The sequence below is a fragment of the Corvus cornix genome, chromosome 5 (assembly GCF_000738735.6).
Source record: "Corvus cornix cornix isolate S_Up_H32 chromosome 5, ASM73873v5, whole genome shotgun sequence".
NCBI lineage: Eukaryota > Metazoa > Chordata > Aves > Passeriformes > Corvidae > Corvus > Corvus cornix.
The window spans coordinates 51,789,148-51,801,726 of NC_046335.1; the positions used below are offsets into that span (position 1 = coordinate 51,789,148).

Here is a 12,579-nt window from a genome sequence, read left to right on the forward strand (position 1 = left end):
ATGGGTGACAGGCGTGGAGGCTCCATGGGTTCCCGGGTGAGGCGCACGCAGCAGCACCAACATGCTGTGGGTCTCTATCCCTTTTCTTCTCAGGCTGGGGCTCTCAAATCCTACCTGCCCCGTACTGAGCCCACGCATCTTCCTCCTGAGCATTAAGACGTCGGTGCTGGAGCGTAGTCACTGTTTCCCATGAACTATACCTGCTTCCAAGTTAGGCAAACACTAAGGGAAAAGACAAGCACATGTGCGATGGGGGGGGGGGGCAGAGATTTTTACAGAGAATAACTGACGATGCATCACTATGGACAGGAGCCTTAAGGGCAAAATACAGTGCTTGTCAGTTCACGTTTGTCTGGGCTCGGAGAAGAGGCATTTTCAGGCTCTGCATCATGATAGCTATAACAAGCTGAGTTGAGAGACTTCAATACATGCCCAGCTATGAGTATGGACACTGATGAGAAAGCTTATGTGTGCCTACCCGCATTCATTTCATACGAGTAGACACTTGGCTCATTCAAAAATACAGCTGGCATGATAAGCCTTTGAGAGTACAAAATACATATGAGGGTGTTCAGTTTTCAGTCAGGGTTATGCCATTTTTAATGGCCATATACTTACCCTGTCTGGTGCATTTATTCATTTTTGAGCCAAACTAGATTCAATGATTTTCGTCATTTTTTTTCACCTCTGTTGACATTGTCTGACAAGACTGTTCAGACTCAGACTGCTTAGGAAAAATAAACTTTGGTGCCAGATTTTGAGCCATCAGCAGTGTTCACTCTCATCTTTATTCTATTATTCCGTTGCAAAGGAACTTTCAGCTCAGGAGCCACAATGGAAAGAAAACAACTCCAGCTCTTTTTTTTTTTTTTTTTTTCTTTCTCCCCTTTTTACATCTTGTGATCTTAACCCAGCTGGTGAGGGAGAAAATTCCCATGTGAGGCATGTGGGTGGAGCCCAATTGTGCAAGCTCCATGCTTGCAAAGTGTTTGGCATGGATCCGGTCGCTGGCTTTGTTTTCCATGGCCGGACGCAGAGGGAAGCCACATTCAGCACATTAACAGCCGCCACCTGTTGCTCTGTTCTACTTCAGAGGAACCCTGAGGCTGGGGAATCACACTGTGCTCTGGCCCTTGATCTCCAGGGAAGTTTGATCTATCAGGGATGTGCATTTGTCCCCACGTTTTTCTTGCTTTTGCACGACATGGTGCTGCTGGGTTTGGGAGTCCAGGTGGAGAAGAGCGCCTTGGAGCAACTTCAGCACTGCTTTGGTGCAGGTCTCTAGGAGGGATTTTCATGCTCCATTTGATGCGGCTCTCCTGAAGACAAACTCTTATTGGTTAATTCACTGCAATCAGAAATTTCGCTGCCACTGACTACTCCAAAAATCTTAAGTACGTGAAGCCTAAGTACAAGGAATAGCAAGAAAATGCAAAAAGAAAGAACTTACCGACCTCGTCAATGACATTTGTAGGACCATCACCAGATTTCTCCCCTCCTTGCGCAGTAGAGCTTAAATTGATCTCCATTCCTTTGCACTTTCCTGTTCATATGTTAAGCACAAGGAGGAAAAAAAAGCATATCACTAATGCAGCTAATTCTCAGTATCTTGAAGCAATTGACACAAGTACATGAATTAACTCATCACTTTATATCACATACTTGAGGCAAATGTGCTATTTGGAGTACCTCTTGCTAAGAATAAGCAATTTAAGATCCATTAGTATTTGGAATATTCTGTTTCATTAAACCACAGTCATCCCTAAATGCAGATGAGTGGAGAGAAGCTATCAACCTCGTGGTTGTACTAGACAAACTTAAAAAACTTAATATTACAGGGTACTGTGAAAGGGTTTTAATACAAATACAAGCCAGGACTTAGGTTTCCAAAAGAGGGTTCTCCTACCATGGGTTGAAGTTTCTCATAGCTTTGATAAGTTTGAAAATTACAACATGGATTGGGGGGGGAGAAAGCAATTCTGGTGAACAGATTTTAAGCTTTTGATGTAACACCAGAGTAGTTTTGCAAAACACTATCTGCTACTAGTGAAGCAAAATTCATTCTCCTTTATAATGGTCTCAGTGCCTGAGATTATGGGAGAGCTGAAATTACTTTTTAAAATAATAAATACCTATCTTCTGTTTTTATTCAAAATTTCCAAATAAATCAGGGCCCCTTTGCCCTGGGCTTGACCTGTAGAACTTCAAATCAATTTCATTTATGATACTGTGTACTAAGAAGTTTTACAAATAATATAAAAGCAGTGGCTTCAGATTTTAATTAGACTTGTGACAAATCTATAGCACATTAAACAAAATATATACATCAATGATTTTTTAAACACTTACTGTACAGACCAAGGAAAGGATTCTGAAAAACTTCTGGGAAAAAAAGAATGTTCTTTTTCTCCTCAGTTCAGTCACATTCAATCCTCAAGAAGTTCCTCAACTTTAAAAAGCTATTTTTGTCTAAGCAGTAAAGGTAGAAATGTTACAGAAGTCACAGGAATTTCTGGAAAAACTAAATCCTTTCACTGTGCTGCCTAATTTAGTCTTAAGTCTTTTCCAAATGTTGAAATACACTTTTGGGGCCACAGACCTTACGGTTCATACAGAACTGGAATGCCTGCAGGTAATGGCTGTCGACTGAATGAGAGATGGGCACTATTTCACAACTGAGGAAGGAACAGTTGGGTCCTGGCTAACACAGAGTACAACCTGCCTTCCACCCTTCACCAAGGGCCCAGTCCAACCTTCCCAGAAGCCACTGACTTAGGAGAAGCTGCCATCCGGAACAGGAGCTGATCAATGCATCGAGGCACAAAAGCACGTCTGTGTTGACAACACGATGCCACTGAGAGGAGTGTCCCAAGAAACTGTTACCACACAGTGTTCTTCCCTTGGAAGAAAAGTCTCTTCCTGCTTGACAAAATTTAGATGATAAGACCTCATGACCTGCTGAAATAGCAACACAGAGCTGAGCTGAAGTCCCTGTAACCCTGTCTGACAGTCCTGTATGTCAAAAAGAGTAGGTGTCCTGGCTAGGCACAGTAAGAGCATGAAATGTATTCCATGACTACTCTGCATCCATCATATGGCTTAGGTCAGAGCTAGATTAACTCCAAAAGATCCAAAAAATAGTTTCTATAACCAAACAAAGGCATTGGATTCTGGTGAATCAGGATTAGTGTTCTGCAGCTGTAGGGGAGATACTTTATAATTAAGCCAGCACCCTCCAGCAGATCTCAGTTGGAGGTACCAGCAGTCTTACGCAAAAACTGGTTTGAAATCAGCCTTGCTTCCGGCTGAATAGCTCTGCTGGTGACAAAGTCTGTGTCTTTCTATGGCTCCTACACTGCAAAAGGCCACCTAGAATATCTGCAAATGTGGACCTAATACATCTTTATTTTTTTGATTTTCATTTCTCTGCAAGATTTATGATTCTGAAAAAAAAAAAAAAAAGAGGCCTGTTTACAAGAAAGGTTGCAAAGTTAACCATTCATTTTCTTCTCAAATGCATGGACACAGTGCAAAATGATCCTTAAATGACAGAGCAGAAGTCAGGTTAAATCTGAAATTCCTATGCTGTTCACTTTTCTAGGTTACCAATCCATGTATAGAGGTAATAGCTGGGTAGATCCTTGTCAGGACCAAGGGCTTGCCTGGCTAGATTTCAAGAAGTTTGCAAAAACCATTGGCCTAAAATGTGAGGCAAGCTAAGTAGGATCGTCCACCTGACCCATAAGCATTCCACATCAATATCTCTAATAAATGCCTCAAGCATTTGAACACAGAAATAATACCAAGGGTACTTCCCTCACAGCTGAATCAGGCTGTGACAACAGATCCTAAAAGTGGGTATTTTTGTAATACTTTACCTTGTAATTGTCCTTTTTATTTAATGTCTACTTGTACAGGGAAGAACAGCAAAATCCTTTCATGTTGAACAGGTTTAAGGACAGTTGGTTGAAGCTGAAGCTAAGTAGTGTTTCTGCATCAGGGTGAGACTGAGGTTTGTGTCAGGCAAATTCCACAGTGGTCTTATTTTTAAAATCATGTCTGATGTTGGTTTACCCTGGCTGACAGAAATGACCCCCTTTCCCATCTCTGCAGTCCTACACAATCTGGCCAGCAATCGCTGAAATTTGATAGCACACACAGGTATAAATTTAGTCAGATGTTGGATTATGGCAGTTTCTTGGCCATAACGTGAAGAGTCCACAGGCCTGAAATGAGAGTGATAGAGCAGCTTGCCATTCCTAGAGCTCTTATTTTAGACTCTCTAAAATTGAGTGCACCTTCTTACCTTGTTGCTTCACACTTGGTTCCGATCTGAAAGAGATCTTGGCAACTCTGAGAGCCATGAAACATTTTAATGGGATTAATAAGACTGCACACTTAGAGCAAAGGATGACTCCTGCAGGACTCTGTCTACGTGTCTACATTTAGCATCAGATAACAATTCATCCAAGTAAAGAAGATGACTAGCAGATTTTTCCTGTGCATCCATAAGAAAGTCTAAACAGCAGGAATAACAGCAAAGTGCTTAAACACACAATATTTTCAGAACAAAACAGATTAAAAAAACGCAGTCTCTTAAAGAAAACAAACCTATGAATACTATAAGTCTCAGCTCTCCAAATCATTATTTTACCTGTCTAAACACATGCAACATTAACGTGTATTTTCATTTTCCCATGCTCTCCTCCTGAAGAGCCCATCCCCTGTATGTCTCAGTGCCACTGACACAGGAGACTGTGCCTATCAGGCCACCTCCCAGGGCTCTGGCTATCAAGGCATCACAGCCAAGTCTCGCAGTCGCCTCTGGCGCTGTAACCCTGTCACCCTGGAACTGACTCTGTGCCAGCCTGTGTCCGGCAGGTCCCCGGGCAGTGCCGCTGCCCAGGCACAGGAGGGGGATCCTGGTCCCTCACAGATGGCCCGTGTCTGCTGAGCGCAGCCAAGGGACATGTACCACTAAAAGGCAGGATGTTTGGCTGGAGGCTTGCAGGCTGGTACAACCCGATCGGGCTGGGTACTGCCACACAGCTGTGTGCTGTTCCCGAGGGTCACTGCAGAGGCCCTCATGAACAGGCCGGCCCTCGCTGCCGTGACCTGTTACAGCTGTGCTGACACATGGCCTTTTATGCTGTCAGCATCCTTACTGAGAAAACCCCATTGTTGCTTTCCATGCCACCTGTGTAGTTTATAATTTTTTCCTCTTCCAATACATTTATTTGCTGTAATTTTGGATAAATTTTCTCCTTTTCTTGTCTATGTTTTTTACCAGCAACACACTATGAAGACAGTCCTAGCCATTTGGTAATACCAGTGGCAAAGTTGCCTTTGTTTCCTTAGTGCAGAAAGCTTCCTGTGCTCACACTGGAAAATACTATACCCTCAGAAATCTACTGTTGCTTTGTGCCCCATCCAGCATTTCTCTTTCCTCCCTTAGGCAATAGCAGCCACAATCAGTAGTTGCTTCGCCACAAACCTGTGCAGCCCATGGGCCTAAAATGAGACTAACAGAGCAGCTTGCAATTCCTAGGGCTATTTTAGTCTCTCTCCAAACTCAAGTGGACTTTCTTAGTTTGCTGTTTCACACTCAGTCTTGAAAGAGATTTTGGTGAGAGATCTTGCAGTCCCCTTACTCTCTGGTAGGAAGTGAAAGCACTTACTATGATAGCAGCACTGCCTCACCCAAACAGGCTGAGAGACAAGGAACTCTGAGCTAGTCAAACTGCTGAGGTTGAAACTGATTTATAAAAACATCTGTATTTATTTATTTGTATATATATTTCTCATCCTTCCTGTTTTTCCCCCCTCTGCAACCTGACCTTCATGCAAGTTTATTCCTTTGTTGCATTTTTGCTTCACTTCCTGTCAAATTATTTCATTTTATTTAGCTTCACCTGTCAAAATACATGAGCTAATTCTCTCTGTGATGACCTGCCACTGCTTCTTAGTCACCAGTGACAGGATGCAGCAACTGCATACCTGCAAAGCCTGTGCCGTGGAAATCACCTGGGCATCTTTACATACACACAAGCAGGGAATGCAGACCCAGACTGGAATGCCTTGAACCAGGCTTAGCTCTACTCTCAGATGTTGCCAAACAAGAAACCTGCTCTGCCCACAGACATGGTCCTTTCATACCTTTCATCTCTGGGCTGCCAAATGTTCAGTGTGCAGCGTCTAACACAGTAGACGCCACCATCTCTCTGAGTTTTTCCCTCAGCTAAAACTTCCACTGGGGGGACTTATATAGGGGATTTTTGGGAGTGAAACAACATTCTGGTACAATGTAATATGTTCTGAAATAATTTCTTATTCTATGAATTGACTGCAAACTACCTGACGAACAGCAGCTGCAAAGGAAGGAACTCTCTGTAATACTATGATATTTATTTCTGTCATTTTTACGGCTGTGATGCTGGTAGTTATAATTTATCTGACTTCTCAGTCAATGTGCAGAGCTGCCATGGCTCCGTGACACCTTGCAGCACAGGAAGCCCTTGCCTGGCCAGTCCGATGGTTGTCCAGCAAGTCATTACTTGCACTGGGAGTGGTGAAATGCAAAGCCAGAGTATCCTGAGTAAACAGATCCCTCTTTCATCTCCTCTGCAGAAGTGGGTGAGTGAGAATTGGTGTTAAACAAGACTGCGTTGATGCTGTTCAAAGTGATGAGTTTTACCCTTAATGTTATAGTGAGGGAACCCATGTGGTGGCCAGTGATTGATTACCTTCACAAAGCTCATTTTCACTCAGCAGTAGTGAGTTTCAGAAGGGTGATAATAACAGATACCATTGCCTAAGTTCTCTCTCACAGGTTTTCCACTGCCCCATGGAAATCAAAAGGTGATTAATTCCTCTAACAGCTTTTGTGGTACTCTGGAAAAGCTGACATTAAGTGGAAGATACTGCATATTTACCTGTAGGAGCCAAAATCCATAATGGGTGTTTAATAATGAAAACTGAGGGTACTACATCAGCAAAGAACTGGAAGAATGTCTGTAAGGAAATAGGAACAAGGCTCTCAGCAGGGATTCAGGACCTCCACAGAACCAGGAATGAACAGGAAGTCTATGTCCACCTGTGAGCTGGTGTGCTTGAAGAAACAGAATCAGAGCTGGAGGCTTTGGAAGGATGCTTCCTGATGTTGGAGAAGCAGGTTATACAATAACCTGAATTGGAATAAGGAAGAAATAGATAGCTCACATTACCTGTTAAAATAGGCAAATGCTCCTCTTCGGGAGTTTAAGCTGAGGTCCTTCCAAGTATGCACCCTCTTATAAAAGGACAAAACATACGGATTACCAGAGATCCCAAAGGGGTGAAGGAAGCACCTGCTGGGGGCAGTTTGTCAGGAGTGCACCGTCCTCTGTGGCCAAAGGCCCTGTGGTGGCCAAGGCAGGTGCATCCCCGTCTTAGGGGGTCAGATTAGCAGCTTGCAAGCTGTACCCAGCACAGAGGCAGCAGTGCTGGGTGAGGGCACTGTTATCCCTCATCCTCTCCCGCTTCCATGCGAGCAGCAGCAGCTGCTCAACCCCCTGCCCCTGGCGCTTGCCTGAGCGGCGCCTCACGGGGTGCACAGTGTCAGTAGGAAATGGAAGTAATGAGCCTCAATTAAGCAGCTCCCCATACAGTCGTGGATGAACTTGTCCCAGCAAGAGTACCCAGGCCCAGGGGCTCTGCAGGGAGGTTTTGTGATGTGCAGCTGGTTCAAAGCCATTTGTGGAACGCTGAATATTCCTCCTCCCTGTGGGACACACTTGCCCTTTTGAGTATCACACACATGGGGTGTAGCTGGGGGTGGCCACAAAACAGAGGATATGAATGCCATCCTTTTTTATATAGGCCTGTTTTTATACATGCCTGTTTACCAAGGAGTAAGAATAGACAAAGGGAGAAAAAGTCTCCACCTTCATAAAATCATGAAGGCTTTGGCTGACATAATTCACTCCTGAAACAAAATTTGGGCACCATTTTGCTTTGTTCTCGTTATTGTTTATGTAGGACAACACTTACCTTTACTTAGAGAGCCAGCACAACATTTTGTATCTTTTCTTCTTCCCAAGTGAGTCTTCAGTGTGGGATTTACATGGTGGCCAGAACTTTCGCAGCCTTTTCCCTGCAGGATATTTCTGCAGTAATATACAGATCTGAAAAGATAAACCATTTATTCCCATTAAAAGTACTTAGGGAGTAAAAAAAAAAAAAAGTCTTGTTAAATTCAGTATAATTACACTTTGTAAGTTTTTGAGGTTTTTTTTCCACTGGGCCTTTTTTAATCCAGCTGTTTTTGTACAAACTGTGCTCCTAAACTTCCAGCCATGATGGAAAGGGGACATCAGCCTCTGATGTCTCTGAGGTTAGGCCACAGAAACTGTGCTTATTTCCTTCAGGGAAGCAGTGCTGCTTTCAGTAGATGTCACACTTTTTGCAACACGTGAGTCACCGAGTTGACTCTTGCTAAAAGAGCATACAGAGTTTGCAGAACTGTACATATATAAGCTTGTACTCAGTAGTTAGAGCAGCAGCAGTGTTCACTGCAGACCAACATTCAGCTGCATAATAAAATGACCTTGGGGGGGAATTTTGGAGTGGGTTTTGGCAGGAGGTGGACCCCTTGCAAGGTGGCATTCAAAGGAGGAGATGAGAAGTTTAATTAATTCAAGGGCTCCAGGTATTTTAGGAAAGGTTTTTACTGACTGACAGTAGGACAATGTTTGCATAATTGCCCAAGCACGCAGCCTTTGAATAATAATAATAATATTTCTGTTCTCTGAGATACACTTTGTTTTCAGAAGTCACCTGATATCAGCAGAAGCAAAAGACTCATTTTCACAGTTACTTCAAAACAAAAATAATTATGGGAACGCATGCGGAAATTAAAATCTATTGCTGGCAATTTGTGCTAAGAAGCATTCCCTAAAGCTAGACAATTTCAACCATTTCAGTTTGGTTTTTTTACAATTGGTTATCCTCTCTGTATCACTATTTAGGCCTGAGATCTCTTCTTCGTCTGCTCTAATCCCATTCTTTTGCTGTCTTCCATCATGCTAGAGATATTCTAGGTCCTAGACAATGTGTATATTCAATAAATGTAATTAAAATGTAACTACAACTACCTTTTTCATTTTCCTTATCACTAAAAAAAATTACATATTGAACCCTAACAAACTTTATGGATGTGTTTCTCATTTCGAGTCCTATGCAGTATTTACTGAAGACAAATAGGATAATTTCCCACGAATACAACAAACACTGGTACAAATAATATGGCAACATAAAAAAAGCCCGTTTAAAATTTTCAGGAATGTGAGAATCTCTTTGACTGAAGATGTGCAACCCCCAATCACTGAGGAACCTACTCATCACCTTTCAAACTTCCTGATATCACCACCCAAAGAAACTTCTTTTCTCTGTTCTATCTGTATTTTGAGCTGCCTAGAAAATACTAATTACAAGTTACCTTTCCATATGTTCATTCCTTCCAAAAAGAGCAAACCAGCAAATGTCCAGACAAAGTGTTAAGCCCTGTTAAGCCATTTTTGGGGGATCACCTTCAGAGGCTCCTGAGATTTATTTGTTCACCTTATTTGGCAAAAGTCCATCAGCAAAGTATTTCTGAAAGAACAACACAGCATCTTTTTCTGGTGCTGTAAGTGGGAAGGCAAACCCAGGTACCAGAGCTCTGTGTCTGTCCTCTTTCCTTTCGTGAGTAGTTACAGCACCATGGCAGCACTGCCAAGTCCTGACAGGCTTGGAGAGTGTCACCAAACTGTCCATCAGCCAGTGGGGAAGGATCTGACAGCGAGTTGGAACTTAAGGGAGTGAGAGAGACAACATTTACCTCGAGTGCTGAGCAATCAGGGAAGATAAGTACTGTAATCTGTGTCTCTGCACAGCGACCTTCTTGGCTATGTTCAGTTTTCACTGGCACTTCCTGGGCTTCCACCACTATGACCAAGGGAGGAATGTGCACCTCCTCTCCCCCTATTCTGTCCCTATAAAGAGCTACACATGAAGCTGTCCTCTGCCTCAAGGCTGAGGGCCAGTCTGCTGATGCCAATTATGCCATCAACACCATCAAGGAGGAGAATGTTGCAGTAGGTCTGACCTAGTGTTTAGTATGAGGTAGGCAGTCAGTCAGCTGCTCAGCCTGGTTCCACTCCAAATCAGCTGGTAGGAAGTGAGGGTCAAAAAGAAAGTAATTGGCAATAAATCCTGGCATTTTTTCCTCTCCTCTGCATTCCTCACCCACCTTCATTTCATAGCTTTGCTGTAAAGAGCTGAAGAGAAAAAGAAGTGATTTGAGTCTAAAGCCATTTTTGATAATGTAAATGCACAACCATTTGTACTTTCAAGAATTCAAATCTGCAATTTCAAAATTGAATTATGCCAATCACATATTCCATCTGGCTAAATTAATTGTTAGGAAATCATAAATAAGGATGGCACGGGACCACTTAACGGAAAGACACTGACATTTCCTCCATGGTTTGCTACTATCCTCTGGTCCAAATTGAAGTGAGCTTATGTTCTCAGCTTAGTTTGTCTCTTGCCATAAGAAGTAGTTCTGCTTTAGGAAGAGGTTAGGAAGCAGTATGAGGATCTCACTCATTTATTTCGCCTAGGAAATACATTCTCTTTTGATCTCCTTAGAGGGATGTGTCTTTGTAGGCAGGTTTCACACTGCCAGGGGAGGGGGAAACCAATCATTTACAACTTCATGATCATGGTTTCAAGAATCATCTTGGCTGGGCACTAGCATTAGTCTCTGTACATGTGTCTGAGGGAGCATAGGTTCTCAAAATAAGTAAAAGGCAAACTCAAAGAAGAGAGTAATCTCTTCTGTGTCCTTAGTGAGGAGGAAAAGAAATGGGCTTACCTGCTGCTAGAGGTGTTAAGAAACAGCAAAGTTAGAGAATCCCTGAGAAAAACTGCCCGATGGAGTGTGGAGTGCCTGTTGGTGGAGGTGCTTGACAAGGCACTGTTCCCGGGGAGATGCGGACGCTGTTGAAGACAGAATAAATAACCTCTTGGTAGACAATCCACCCCTGTGAATGGCAAAAATGTTTTACTCCCACAAGCTTTTTGGTTTCTGAGATCTTCTAGCGCTGAGAGCAGTGACAGAATATCTCTGTTCTTCCTACCTCACGTCACATGACAGTACACCAAAAGCAGTAAGGAAAACAGGGAAAATGTAGCCTCAGAGCATGAAACATGGAAAATAAGGATATACTGATGGCATGGGAGCCATTCTTCAGTCTCCAGGTGAAATCCTGGGCCTTGGCAGGCATGCAGACACCTCCTGGGTGTGTGTGTCTGCCTGACACCGGAACACCTGGTAGCACAACCAGCCTGTGGGTCATCCACATAATTCAGTGGTCTCATAAATTTTATGAGTTATTATTCAACAACAACCAATAATTAAAAACAAATATGCTGCAGGTAACATGGAGGACATCTGACAAAGTCCAGGAGTAAAGACACCATCTAAAAAAATGAACACAACAGGCTGCCACTGGAAAGAGACAGGCTCTACATGAACCAATGGCTGCCAGAGTTGCTTTCATACGCCGAGAACTTTTCATTTTTAGTGCCCTTCTAAAGAAGCTGAAAATATCCACTAACCCTGAGAACAAACATATCATTTTAAAGCAGAATAGGCCTGTAAGACTTTTTAACACTTGTTCGTTGATTATATTAATGCCAGAATATATTAAAGAAGTGCAATATAAATTTGATTTTAATTGTTTTGTACACACGCCAGTGAAAAGGAACTGATTGGATACAGTTCACAGGCAGTATGTTAATACGTTATTTTCATATGATGATAGCTTTGCATAATCTTTCTTTTTCCAAGATTTAGAAGAACCTGTTGTTAACCAAAGCACAGGAGAGAGGAAGAATACAATTTACATAAAATCGGCTACCCTACACATTAATTAGTAATGTGGCTGAGCGGAAGGTGTGTTCACTTAGTAGAAAGTACACTTTATAATTTATACACCAGCTGTTTCAGTGCTTTCTAGTCCATTTTCCTCCCTGCCTGCCTCTAATGAAATCGTGTTACTGGAGAATTGACTGGGGTGAATTGAGATTTTAATCCCATTGACGCTTCTCTATGGAAAGGCACACTGGTGGGAACTTTTAATGGAAGGTCTGTAATCAGAAGACACTTGTATTCAGTCCCCCACTATAATGACTCTCATCAAATGTTAAAGCCCAGGCAGTGTGCAGAAGGCTAGAATTTCAAGGTTTTTGACCAACCCCATTTGAGGCATTCCTCTGGGAGAGTGTGATTACTCAAGTTTAGCAGTTTATTGCCTCATCTTTCAATATCCAGTGAAGCACAGAATTCTCATCTAGGTTGCTCTTTTTACTTAAAGAACAGGCCAAAATAGACTGCAGAGCTACTAGCACTGTCATTGAGGTTAATTCTTGCTTCTCAGTTAACAGGAGATCAATGGAAAAGCTTTAAAATATTAGAACACAAATGCTGCTTAGTTTCTAAAAATGCTCAGCAGCCTTTGTAAAAATTCTGGTTGGCACCACACTTTTCCAACACAC

At 42.6% G+C, this 12,579-nt stretch overlaps 1 long non-coding RNA gene across 1 annotated transcript in view; it reads right to left on the minus strand.

Moving 5' to 3' along the window:
- LOC104698031 overlaps window positions 1–11,062 on the minus strand; it is a 21,043-nt gene extending 9,981 nt beyond the window's left edge. Inside the window, exons 1-4 of the long non-coding RNA XR_002044717.3 lie at window positions 10,895–11,062; window positions 8,029–8,162; window positions 7,224–7,288; window positions 1,451–1,543 (exon numbers count right to left, since the gene is read on the minus strand). This is a non-coding gene — a long non-coding RNA (uncharacterized LOC104698031). The remainder of the gene's footprint in view (window positions 1–1,450; window positions 1,544–7,223; window positions 7,289–8,028; window positions 8,163–10,894) is intronic.
- Between the last annotated feature and the right edge of the window lie 1,517 nt (window positions 11,063–12,579).